Source organism: Crocuta crocuta, unplaced genomic scaffold (assembly GCF_008692635.1).
Source record: "Crocuta crocuta isolate KB4526 unplaced genomic scaffold, BGI_CrCroc_1.0 scaffold430, whole genome shotgun sequence".
Taxonomy (NCBI): domain Eukaryota; kingdom Metazoa; phylum Chordata; class Mammalia; order Carnivora; family Hyaenidae; genus Crocuta; species Crocuta crocuta.
Genome location: NW_027527934.1, coordinates 1808333 through 1822747, shown reverse-complemented (window position 1 = coordinate 1822747; position 14415 = coordinate 1808333).

Genomic DNA, 14415 nt, shown 5'->3' with positions numbered 1-14415 from the left:
AAGAACTGAAGGTTTCTATTTCTTGGGTCCTTTGAGAAACAATGTGCACATATGTCAGAATCATTCCAGGAGAGGACAGGATACCTAAGCATCTCTAGACTTCCTGTTACAGAGAGAAAAAAAGAAACTTGCACTGGAATTTCTCTTATGTGCAGCTAAAGGCAATCCTAACTGTATAAGTAGGGAAGCTCTAACTAATTCCTGAAAAAAAAAGTATTTGTTGACAGAAGGACTGCAGCAAGCACAGATTATTCAACTGTGAACCACACAGCCATGGCCAAGGATATCTAGGAACTCACAGTCTTAGAGTTCCCCAGGTAAAAGGGATGTTTCTAGAAAGGATCCATGCTGTAATCACCTTTTTCTCCACATTTCATTTTAACTTCATGGTAAAAATATGGTGTCTGTTTCTATGTCTATAGGCTTGGGAGGCATATTCTAGGCTATAAGAACAAGGAAATATGAAGGGTAATACAACATTGGTATTTTATATAGAAAAATATTTTCTTCTCCACAGGGATTTATCCTTCCACCTTGTTTGTCTAGCAATGTGTACATGACTGCCAATGTTCAAGGGAGGACCCAGTGTAAGTGAGGATGTCAAATAAGGGTTTTTATTTGGGTACCATACATCCACAACAAAATCATAATACTTTAATATTATTCTTAGTATTATCCAAGTCAAAGGGAATAGCTATTGTACAGGGCACTAGAAGTGACTGCCACTAGTAGTTTAGGCTGATACACCGCATTGTGTAGATGACAGGTGATTAAGATCTACAGTAATCAAGAGCTCATTATTTCAAGCAAGGTTAGCAATAATAAATTTCGCTTTTTGTTTTTTAATTGCAGACATAGTTATTTCCAGACAGCGAACCTGGAAAGTTGCATGATAAGTAAAATAGCCCATGCTTCTGAAAATACAAAGTCAATAGGAAAGAACAATAACTGCATTAATGTCTTTGAGTTATATTTATATTATTGTTAGCAGTGTTTCAGTGGCAACATCCTATTTCACCTCACCATAAGAAAAGCCACGGTGGATTTAAGAGCATAGAACAGATTTTAAAAAATGTTAAACATTTTAAGACTAANCCATTTATTAGTTGTATCATGTATCATGGTATTTTTTCAAATACCATTTTTCCCATTACTTTATGCCGAGGGCCCTCAACTCTTTTCTGTAATCCCCTTAAACTATCTCTTCTCTGGCAATTTCATTTAGGAGTTTCTATTTTTTAAAAGATGTTATTTTTAAGTAATTTCTAAACCCAACGTAGGGCTCAAACTCACAATCCTGATATCAAGAGTTGCANAATATGTATGTATATATATTTTACACTTCCTTTTGATTTTTCTCAAGGATCTGGATTTTTGTTAAGTCTCACACTTGAAACTGTTGTGTGGGAGAATAAGTATTTCATGCTGTTCATTTATATAAAGTCTTTAAAATATTAGAAATGGAGAAGACACTTAGTTACAACTTTGGCAAACATTCATTTTAAACAAAAGTGATTGGGTGCCTGGGTGGCTCAGTCATTAAGCATATGATTTTGGCTCAGGTCGTGATCTCAGCAGTTTGTGAATTTGAGTCCTACATCAGGTGAGCACTAGTTCCCCTTTGGGTAAGCATAAGTCCCATTTTGGGTGAGTGTGAGCAGTGCTATGTGAGCAGGAGCCCTGTTTCAAGTAAAACATGAGCCCAGTTCTCTCTCTCTGCCCTTTGTGGGATTCACAATCTCTCTTTCTTTCTGTCCCTTGTTCACTTGTGTCCTCTCTTGTTCTAAAAAAAAAAAAAAAGTGATCAGAGGTAAAACAAAATTTTGTTACCTCGACTGTACCCAGGTTACTTTCTTTTCTTCCCATTTCTGGGATCACTCCACCAGAAAACCTTACAGTGTGGTAAACACAGTTTAGAGAAGGACAGCATTCCACAAAGAAGAGAAGAGAAAGTGATGGGAGAGAGACACTCTCTAGTCATTTACCATGTATACTATAATTAGTTTACTCATGAACCAATTGTCTGTGCTGATATTCAGAAGAATTTTCTAAAATGCTGTCATTATTCCATATTCAATAATACAATTGCCATGGAATCCTGAAGTCCTTGATTTGATACCATTTGAGTCACTCTGGTTTTTCCTTTCCTCACTGACTGTAGGAAATAATGAATTGAATGTAAAGCTTCTGCTACAGCAAGATGCCAAAGAATAAAGAAAAAACCACCATCCTAGGTGTGGGACTTTATAAAAGTAACAAGAAGGTTCTGTTCTTGCAGAAGGCAGAGTGAATGAAATTTGTAAGAAGCAAAGCTCTGACACAAGATAAATTGTAGGAATGAATTTTATCCTGAGGCACTGAGAACTATTAAAGAATTCTATGTAGAGTCCAACATGGTCAGATGTGTGTTTTAGAAACCTGAGACCCACGGTAGATATTGATTAATTTTTCATGGTGATAGGAGAATACAAGTTTAAGGGATAAATTCTAGTGGAGCATAAATAAAAGATAAAATTTCAGAGGTATTAGAGGAGAATAAAAGAGAAGACTAGCAAAAGGCAGTAAAGGAGAAAAATGGAGAAGCGAAAATAGTGAATAGAAAAAATAAGTAATAGAAGTAAGAGTATATACAAAATTAATCAAAGTAAAGTGTTTAGGTTCAATTTCCTAGCTGGGAGAAAAAAAATTGTAAATAATAAAATACAAACCTTTTCCATAGTTCTATACTTACCATTTTCCTTGTCAATTCAACAAATGACATCATTATTCACCAGTTTCTTTGCAAAAATGTCTAAATTATACTTGATTACCCTTATTTCATTTTCTCTCACATCTGATCACTCAGCAGTTCTGGTAAAATCCATCTCCAATTATATCCCCAAACTATCCCTTTTCATTGTCTCTCCTACAGCAAATTTGGTCCGAGCAATGACCTTATCTAGACTGCACAAGAGCAATGCTCTACTAGCTGGTCTTCCTTTTTTCTCTCTATCCTTTCTTCAGTTCATCCCCTTCTTTGAGAAGAATGACATTAAGAAGTAAATCTGATAATAACATACCCAGGTTTAAAATCATACAATAAGGAACCATTTACTTAACTTATAACCCCAACTCCATTTTATGACTTTTATTTCCAGCTACGATTAGTAAAAAGGGAAGATTTTCCTTTCCCCCTTTCATAACTAAAACAGTAGATAGAATATATGAAACAATAATTTTAGACATTGGGAAAATAAAGACATGTCATTCATTCATAAAGGAAGGGAGACAATAATCGTGAGCCTTACAAGTGCTCCATCTCAATGCCTAGAGGAAACTGCTAGGTCAAAGCACAGGCAGGGGACCAAACTGAAATCTATGGTATCCCTCAGTTGTAGAAACAGAGTTCAGAGTTCAGGAGGACAGTAGCCAGAATTCTAAAGACACAATATTGATGAAGAAAGAGCTCCCATGTTTGAGAAGAAAATTTCTCTCGAGGAATGAGCCTGTATCAGTACATATGTGCAAGAAATTGCTGTGTGTGGAAAGAATCACCACAAAGAATCTGATGAAACAATCCCTAGAGTTCATAGAAGGCTGGTTCATGTTTACAGTCAGTGTGAAAAATTCAGTCTCAAAATTCACATCAAATAGAGCACTCAGAAGGCTATTATCTCAGTTGTGGGGCCAAGTTAGCCCTAGACCAGAGGCTGAGCTGGCCCTGCCTAGCAAAGATTGAAAGCAGACTTGGTGGGATCAAACTGATACTAGGTAATTTTACAACATTTCAGAATAAAACTCAAAACTAAAGAAATGCAAAAACAAACAAACAAAATACCAGCACCCAACAATGTAAAATTCACAAGCTCTGGCATTGTTATGCATCGAACTGTACCCTCCAAAAGATACACTGAAGTCCTAAATGCAATATCTGTTCATGTAACCTTATTTGGAAATAGAGTCTTAGGCATAATCAAGTTAAAAATGAGGTCATTAAAGCAGGCCCTAATGTAGGGTGCCTGGGTACCTCAGGCTCAGTTGGTTAAGGATCTGACTGTGGTTCAGGGCATGATCTCAAAGTTCATGAGTTCGAGCCCTGTGTCAGGATCTGTGCTGATGGCTTTGAGCCTGGAGCCTGCTTCATTCAGATTCTGTGTCTCCCTCTCCCTCCCCATACCTCAAAAAATAAACATAAAAAAAAAAAAAAACCAACCAAACAGGCCCTAATGCAATGACTGACACTCTTATAGGATAAGAAGAATTTGGGCAATAGAGATTTATGGAGGGAAGATGGCCATGTGAACACAGAGGTAGAAATTGAAGTTATGCTACCATAAGGCAAAAAACACCTTGAACTACCAGAAGGTGGAACAGACAAGGAAAGATACTCCACTAGAGCTCTGGAGGGAACATAACCATCCAATACCAAGACTTTAGACTTCTAGCATATAGAGCTACAGGGACTTGTATAGAATTCCAACTGGCTTAAGTAACCCAATTTGTGGAACTTTTTAATGGCTTTTCTAGGAAACAAATTCAGGTGATGTCAAAAATTACCAAGCATATAAAGAAGTAAAACAATTGTGATGCATAGTAAGAGTAAAGTTAGTCAATAGAACTTAAAACTCCAAATGGCTTAGATGACAAATTTGGTAACTTGAGAAATTAAAAATCTATTATAAATATTCCTCATATTATTTAAAAATTACAGTAAAACATGTGCATTATGTGAGATATGAAAAATATAAAAAGGACTACATCAAACTTCTAGAGATGTAAATTACCATGTCTGAATGAAAAACACATTCTATGGGATTAATGATGGCTTTCATAGTGCAGAAAAAAGATACTTGAACACATAGCAATAGAAACCATCCAAAATAAAGAAATATTAAAAAAATTAACAGGGTATCAGTTATTTGTGGAATAAAATTAAGTACCTGTGTAAGTCTCACAAAAGACAGAGAAAGGAGGGCAAAAAATAATTTTGAAGATATAACAGCCAAGAATTTTTCAAATCTAATGTGAACTATAATCTTACAGATATAGGAAACTCAATGAACTCAAGGTAGAAGACATGAAGGAAATTGTGATCTAGGTGTATTTCAATAATATTGCTGAAAATTAGTGATAAAAGCAAAATTATTAAAGAAGTTGGAAAAAAAAAAGACACATTCGCTACTGAAGAACAAAGACAAGAATGACTACAGATGTATTGCTGAAGGTGATGTAAGCCAGAAGTCTGTGTAATAACATCTTTAATCTTGACAGAAATGACCAACAGCAACAACAAACACCCTCTCAACCTAGGATTCTATACCCATTAAAAATGTTTTTGAAATCCCTTTTTATGACCTATAATGCTTTAAATTTCAGAGATCATTTGTCTTTACTCTGCCCTAATTTGTTACACTTTCATGAAAATGGCCCAGTCTTCCCAACATTGCTAAATTCATTGTCAACTGAGAAACACTGCATTTATGGTCTCCTTGCCTAGAATGTTCTTTCTCCAGATTTTGCAACATGGATTCTATCACTATTCAGTTCCCAGCTCTGGTCTTGGTTGATCATCCTGGTTGTAGAGACTGGCATGATTAAGACAAATCAAAATTGATTTAACAGTGAGTTTATGGAGCTTTATAAAAAGAATGTACATTTTTTCCCTAATACGTAAAGAAGGCTTTAAACATGAAATCACTTCCCCAAAAATCCTAGAATTGTAAATTGCTCAAAGAAAGAAATAATAATGTAATATTAATATATGCTGTTGAAGAGTAGGGTGATAGGATTTGCTAATGGCTGTGGGAGGATAATAAAAGATAAGAATGATATCAGGTTTTGTGACTTTCACAACTAGAAGAATAGAACTGTCATGGAAAAGAATGGAGGAAGTGCTCAGGAGAAGGAAATCAAGAATATAGTTTGACATACAAAATGTGAGGTATCTGTTAGATATGCAAAGGGAAACACCAAATAGGCAGTCAGACAGAAAAATCTGATGTCAAGGGCAGACTTATGGCTAGATATATAAATTTGTGAGTCATCAACATATTAAAGTCATGTGGTACTTAAAATCATGTGAGGAAATTTTATGACCAGCAAAAGAGACTGAAAATAACTACCTAAAAGAACAAAGAGATACTAATGTGCTGATCTTCAAGAAAAGATAATGTTTCAAGGACAAAGTGACAAAAATGTATCAAGTACTACTAAGAACTGGAGTAAGGCAAGAAGAAGTAATTGACCATTGATTTCATCATGTTGGTAATATCTGCAAGGGAGGTTTTAAGAAGGAATAAATGCACACTACTAATTGGAATGCACTTGAGACAATGGGTAGAAAGGAAGTACAGACAGTAGCATTCTATATTCTAAAACAGAGAAGCATATACCAAATACAAAATCTATCTGAAAATTAACCACATGCTAACAAATAAACCAAAGTAGACACTCATAAATTTTCAGGGTAAAAAGAGAACATAAAAAACAATAATGAAACAATTCAGACTATTTAGAATAATCAGACCATTTAGAATAATCATATATAACACATATATGTGATAAATTGTACTTACATATAATTTAAGTATATAGCAAATTATAAGCTAGAAATGTGTTCAGCAGGAAGCTAAAGAAAACACAATTTACAATGGTCTGAATAAGTAAGAAGATTATTGATCTCACTGTTAGGATTAAACTACCGAACCTTTGTGATGGTCCAGCAATGTCATCAATATATGTAAGCTTTAACTCTATGTCTTCCTTTGCCATCCATTTGGCATCTTTTCTCAAGATTTATTGCTGTGGTATTTTTAATTATGTGGTGTGTGTTTAAGGTGGGGAGAAAAAGTAGGACCTTGAGAACAGTGCTTAAAACCCATGCCAACACTTGGTCAGAATTATCTCGGTGAAAGGCAGTTGAAATTGAGTATTTTGTCTTTATAACTACAGCAGAAAAAGGCAAGGGAAAAGAGTGGTGAATAGCTTGTGGGTAACTAATCCAGAGTTCGCTCACTCAAAATATGGAAACCAAATATTTGACTCAAGGAGATAATAAATAAAAATAAAGTGAGAAAGGTGTACTAAAAAAAAATCTTTGAGTGCTCTCTTTTCTTTATGAGAAGCCTGGCTAGAGGTTTGCCAATTTTGTTTATTTTTTCAAAAAACCAACTCTTGGTTTCATTGATCTGTTCAGCTGTTTTTTTGGATTCTATACTGTTTATTTCTGCCCTGATTTTTATTATTTCTCTTCTCCTACTGGGTTTGGGGTGCTCTTGTTTCTCTCCCTCTAGTTCCTTTAGGTGCACTGTTAGATTTTGGACTTGCGCTGTTTCTAATTTCTTGAAATAGGCCTGGAGTGCAATGTACTTTCCTCTTAAGACTGCCTTTGCCACATCCCATAGAGTTTGGATTGTTGTATTTCTCATTTTTATTTGTTTCCATATATTTTTAAATTTCTTCTCTAATTGCCTGATTGGCCCATTCATTCTTTAGTAGGGTGCTCTTTAGCCTCCATGTTTTTGGAGGTTTTCCAGACTTCTTCCTGTGATTGATTTCAAATTTCATAGCAATGTGATCTGAAAGTGTGCATGGTATGATCTCAATTCTTTTATATTTATTCAGGGCTGCTTTATGTCCCAGTATGTGATCTTGGAGAATGTGCCATGCGCACTTGAGAAGAAAGTGAATTCCACGGCCTCACAATGTAGAGTTCTAAATACATCTATCAAATCCATCTGGTCCAATGTGTCATTCAAGTCCATAGCGTCTTTAGTGATTTTGTCTAGTTGATCTATCCATTGCTGTAAGTGGAGTATTAAAGTCCCCTGCTATTAGCACATTCTTATCCATAAGACTGTTTCTGTTTTATGTATCTAGGTGCTCCCATATTCCGTGCGTAGACATTTATAATTGTTAGCTCTTCCTGATGGACAGACCCTGTAATTATCATATAACGCCCTTCTTCATCCCTTGTTACTGTCTTTACTTTAAAGTCCAGTTTGTATGATATAAGTATAGCTACTCCAGCTTTCTTTTGACTTCCAGTAGCATGGTAGATATTTCTCTATCCCCTCACTTTCGATCTGAAGGTGTCCTCCTGTCTAAAATGAGTTTCTTGTAGAGAGCAAATAGATTGATTTTGTTTTTTATTTATTCTGTTACCCTATGTCTTTTGATTTGAGCATTCAGCCCATTTACATTCAGTGTTATTATTGAAAAATATGGGTTTAGAGTCATCGTGTCCTTTGTGGGATTCATGCTTGTGGTGGTGTCTCTGGTATCTTGCATTCCTTGCCACATTTCCCTCAGAGACTCCCCCTCAGGATTTCTTGTAGGCCTGGTTTGGTGGTGACGAATTCTTTCAATTTTTGTTTATTTGGAAAGACTTTTATCTCTCCTTCTATTCTAAATGACAGGCTTGTTGGATAGAGCATTCTTGGCTGCATATATTTTTCTGTTCATCACATTGAAGATTTCCTGCCATTCCTTTCTGGCCTGCCAAGTTTCAGGAGATAGGTCTGTAACCACTCTGATAGGTTTCCCTTTGTATGCTAAGGCCCTTTTATACCTAGCTGCTTTCAAAATTCTCTCTTTGTCCTTATATTTTGTCAGTTTCACTATGATATGTCGTGCAGATGATCAATTCAAGTTACGTCTGAGGGGAGTTCTCTGTGCCTCTTGGATTTCAATGTCTATTTCCTTCCCCAGATTGGAGAAGTTCTCTGCTATAATTTGTTCAAGGACTCCTTCAGCATCTTTCCCTCTCTTCCGGTTCTGGAATTCTTATGATATGGATATTGTTCCATCTGATTGTATCACTGAGCTCTTGAACTCTCCTTTCATATTCTTGGATTGTTTATCTCTCTTTTTCTCAGCTTCCTCTTTTTCTATAATGGTGTCTTCTAAACCACTTATTCTCCTTTCTGCCTCTTCAATTCATGCATTGGATGCCTCCATTTTTTTATGTGTCTCTTTTATAGCATTTTTTAAATTCATCACAACTATTTTTAAGCTCCATAGTCTTTGTAGCAATAGTTTCTCTGATGTCTTCCATGCATTTTTCAAGCCCAGTGATTAATTTTATAACTATTGTTCTAAATTCTTATTCTGTTATGTTGCTTATATCTGTTTTGAGCAGTTCTTTAGCTGTCATTTCTTCCTGAAGTTTCTTTGTAGGAGAGTTCTTTTGTTTTGTCATCTTGGTTAGCTTTCTATCTCTTGTTAATTTAAAAAGAAGAGACAGAGCACTCAAATAGAAAAAATCATGAATGAAAATGGACTTATTACAACCAACCCCTCAGAAATACAAGCAATTATCAGGGAATACTATGAAAAATTATATACCAACAAACTGGACAACTTAGAAGAAATGGACAAATTCCTAAACACACACTCACTACCAAAATTCACACAGTAAGAGATAGAAAATCTGAACAGGCCCATAACTAGCAAGGAAATCGAATCAGTTATCAAAAATCTCCCAACAAATAAGAGCCCTGGCCAGATGACTTCCCTGGGGAATTTTACCAGACATTTAAAACAGAATTAATAACCATTCTTCTCAAGTCTTCCAAAAAACAGAAATCGAAGGAAAACTTCTGGACTCATTTTATGAATTTTATGGACTTCACTTTATGAAAGCCATCACTTTGATTCCCAAGACAGAGAGAGGTCCAGCAAAGAAAAGAGAAATACAGGCCAATATCCTTGATGAACGCGGATGCCAAGATCCTCGACAAGATACTTGCAAATCAAATTCAAGAGCACAGAAAAAGAATCCCACCATGAGCAAGTGGGATTCATTCCTAGGTTACAGGGCTGGTTCAATACTTGCAAATCAATCAGTGTGATACATCACATTAACAAAAGATAAAAACCATATGATTCTGTTCATAGATACAGAAAAAGCATTTGACAAGATATAGCATCACGTCTTAATAAAGACCCTCGAGAAAGTCGGGATAGAAGGAACTTACTTAAATATCATAAAAGCCATCTATGAGAAGCCCTCAGCTAACATCATCCTCAATGGAGAAAAACTGAGAGCTTTCCCCCTGAGATCAGGAACACGGCAGGGATGTCCACTCTCACCACTGTTGTTTAACATAGTGCCGGAAGTCCTAGCATCAGCCATCAGACAACAAAAGGAAATCAAAGGCATCAGAATTGGCAAAGAAGAAGTCAAACTTTCACTTTTTGCAGATGAAATGATACTCTACATAGAAAACCTTACAGACTCCACCTACTAGAACTGATCCATGAATTCATCAAAGACACAGGGTACAAAATCAACGTACAGAAATCGGTTGCATTTTTATACACCAATAATGAAGCAACAAAGGAGAAATCAAAAAACTGATCCCATTCACAACTGCACAAAAAAACCATAAAATACCTATGAATAAACCTAACCAAAGATATAGGAGATCTGTATGATGAAAACTATAGAAAACTTATGAAGGGAATTGAAGACACTAAGAAATGGAAAAACATTCTATGCTCATGGACTGGAAGAATAAATATAGTGAAAATGTCATTACTACCCAAAACAATCTACACATTCAATGCAATCCCAATCAAAATTGCACCAGCATTCTTCTCAAAAACTAGAACTATCCTAAAATTTATATAGAACCACAAAAGATCCCGAATAGCCAAAGTCATATTGAAGAAGAAAACCAAAACGGGAGGCATCACCATCCCAGACTTTAGCCTCTACTACAAAGCTGTCATCATCAAGACAGTATGGTATGGGCACACAAGCAGACACAGAGACCAATGGAATAGAATAGAGAACTCAGAATTGGACCCACAAATGTATGGCCAATTCATCTTTGACAAAGCAGGAAAGAGTATCCAATGGAAAAAAGACAGCCTCTTTAACAGATGGTGCTGGGAGAATTGGACAGCAACATGCAGAAGAATGAAATTAGATTATTTTCTCACACCATACACAAAAATAAACTCAGAATGGATAAAGGACCTGAACGTGAGACAAGAAACTATCAAAACCCTAGAAGAGAAAGCAGGAAAAAACCTCCTAGACCTCAACTGCAGCAATTTCTTACTGGAGNATAGGGGCACATGCACCCCAATGTTCATAGCAGCACTCTCATCAATAGCCAAAACATGGAAAGAACCTAAGTGCTCATCAAGTGATGAATGGATCAAGAAGATGTGGTATATTTATACAATGGAATACTACATGGCAATGAGAAAGAATGAAATCTGGCCTTGTGTAGCAACATGGATGGAACTAGAGGGTGTTATGCTAAGAAATATAAGTCAGGCAGAGGACAGATACCATATGTTTGCACATATAGGTGGATTAGGAGGAGCTAACGGAGGACCATGAGGGAAAAGAAGGGAAAAAATAGTTGGGGAGAGGGAGAGAGGCAAACCATGAGAGACTTTTGAATGCTGAGAACAAACTGAGAGCTGATGGGGGTGTGGGAGAGGGTAAAGGGCGTGATGGGCATGGGGGAGGGGACTTGTTGGGATGAACTCTGGGTATTATATGGAAACCAACTTGACAATAAACTACTTAAGAAAAAAAATAAAAAATAATAATCTAAAACTAAGAAAGTTTCTTTAATATAATTATTAAATAGAAAACAAAATGTAGCCTTGATCAATTTAAAACAAAAGAATAAGTTGTGAAAAGAAATACACAAATATGAAAGAAATGTATCAGAGAATTCAATGTGCAATTTCAAATCTTTGTGATTTTATTAAGTTGAGAAGAGATGGATAACTTTTCACGAAAACTTAAATGATGGAAATGGCCATGCGAAAAGATGAATCACCTAAATAGGTCATTCATTATGGGAAGAGGCATATAAAAGATGGTCAAATATTTAACTTCTACCTAACATCAGTCTCAGATCGTTTTATTGATCATTTTCATAAAATCTTCATGAAAATGAGAATTTCTTAATTTAAATCTTCCTAGAGCGTAGGAAACCATGGAAAACTTCAAATTTCCTGATCTATGGCCTAAGTCCAAAACAAGATTAGACAAAAATAATACATCATTTATAAACACAGATGAGAATATTAAATATTAGAAAACTTCATATGAGCATATTAACAAATAACATACTCAGCCAAGTAAGGATTCTTTTAGAATTATGAAGTTGGCTAAAATTTGGTAAGATATTAATGCAACTTATGTTATTAACATATTAAAAATAAAATTAATATGAATCTCAGTTGAGAAAATCATATTTTAGAGGTAAGAAAAGTGACACATAGAGTGCTTAAGACACATGTTCAAGAGGCACCTGTGTGGCTTGGTCAGTTATGGATTTGACTCTTGATTTTAGCTCAGGTCATGATCTCTCCATGGTGAGATCAAGCCACGCATTAGGCTCTGCTCTGGGTATGGAACCTTCTTAAGATTTTCTCCTTGCTGTCCCCCTGCCTCTCCTCTGCTTGTGTTCTCTCTTTCTCTCTCTCTCAAAAAAAGAAATATGTTCAAAATAGAAGAAATTATACATGGCACAGCTGAGATATAATCGCAGGTCTTTCTGACTTTGAAGGACCTTCTTTTAAAATACATGAAATAATGTTATCGTCTGGATCACAGATAATCCTAAGTGAATCACAAGTTGTCCTAATAAAATGAATGGTTGAATCATTTAGGTTGTAACTGAAAACATGGATAAGAGCTTCTCTTATCAGGAAGCTAAAACCATTCTAACAAGTCTCTCAAACAAGCATCTCTGCATGTCTCACTGACCATAACTGGCCTATGTGGCCCATGTGGGTACCACAAATACTACAAGGCTTTTGAGGCCCTCCTGTTAGGGACTACCAGAGAACAAGAAGCTGGAGGCTATTTTTAGGAAGCCAAACTATGTCTACCACAGTGGCATGATTATTTGATGGCTGTCAAATGATAACTTCAAATTACTTTCCCCACCTCCTTGATGCAATCAGGAAGACACAGTACAAGGTGAGAGAGAGAAAGGAAGCACTTGGTTTTTAGGCAATGAGTCCACTCACTCCCACTATTTCAGTATCCTGAATTATTTCCATGAGAGCTCCATCTCTGTAATACAGTCATGGATGCTCATAGGAACTGCTAGTTGGAGAAATGTTTAAGAATAATTCATTTTATAATGCAATAGTTCATCAGGGATCCAAAGACATTTTTATTGACTTAGATACATAAAATAGTTTATGGTTGGAGGACTCTGAAGGGCAAATCACTAGAAGTGGTGATTAGTTTCACATGATGTGCCTCACACATCAGAAAATAAAATAATGTGAATATGGGAACAGCTAAAGAGATATATGAATGTTCCAAAGCCATTGTAAGCAACTTTTCTTTGCTTCACTCTAGAATGTCACACACTTAAAAAATATTTTATGGGTATGTGACATGAATATGTTATGCTATAGGGCCCCATCCATGCTCCTTGAAAAGCTCATCTTTGAAATATATGACCACAGATCAATTTGGAATATGCTTCTGGTCAAGGCTGTGTGATCCACTGTCTTACGTCTAACTGGGCTTCAACTCAGGAGGGTCAAAGGAGCCTTTTCTTGTCATTGTTGCATGAGCCAGATTTCAATTTGCGAAGCTTTCACTGAAATTATATTTGATTTAGGTCTGATTCGGAGTTCATCTCATAATTACTAAACAATGAGAAACTGGTAACCTCCCTTTCTTTAACTACATCTTCAAGTGCTAATTCTCAATTGGTCAAGCAAGGTTGATTTAAGGAGCTCCTACTAAATGTGCATTACAGAAGAGAATGTCCTATAGTTTCTTTCTCTATGGGAGAGAGTGTTAAGGACTGATAGACAGAGAGTGGCTTTAGTGGGGTGGTCAGAAGCTTCCAGTCTAAGGTGAAAATATGCTCAATTTTCCTTCCTAGAATAATTTAACACAAAGTCATTTGTTAATGTGACTCAGAGTGGGCTGTTAATGTGGCAATAATTGCCAGAGAGAATGTTTAAAGAAGTTGAGACTTTTGCTATCTTTTAGGCACTCCTTCATTTCACTCTTCTGTTTTCCTAGAGCCTCACACTCAGATCCTGTTCCTTGGGTGCCTCTCATTTTCATTGTGACATAATGGTTGTGTTGTGCTATGATACAGGTTTTACCAACCACACTTTGAGTTATAGGGAAGTGGTGGCTGTGTTATGGTCACAAGGGACATTAATCAGGAGGACTAATTTCTTCAGGTAAAACTTTTCTCTTCTGCATCATCATCCTTTTTCCTCTGCCTGATTAATGTCTACAAGCATACCAAAATTCTCTAGTAATCTCCTATTTTAAAACATAAATAATACCTTGGCTCATCACTCCTGACCCACACACGCCATCTAGCATGTCATCTCTGCCCTCCTTCATCACCCTGATCAAGGCTCTGTTATCCATCATTGCAATTGTTGTATTAGCCTCCATACCCTTTTAGCTCTCAA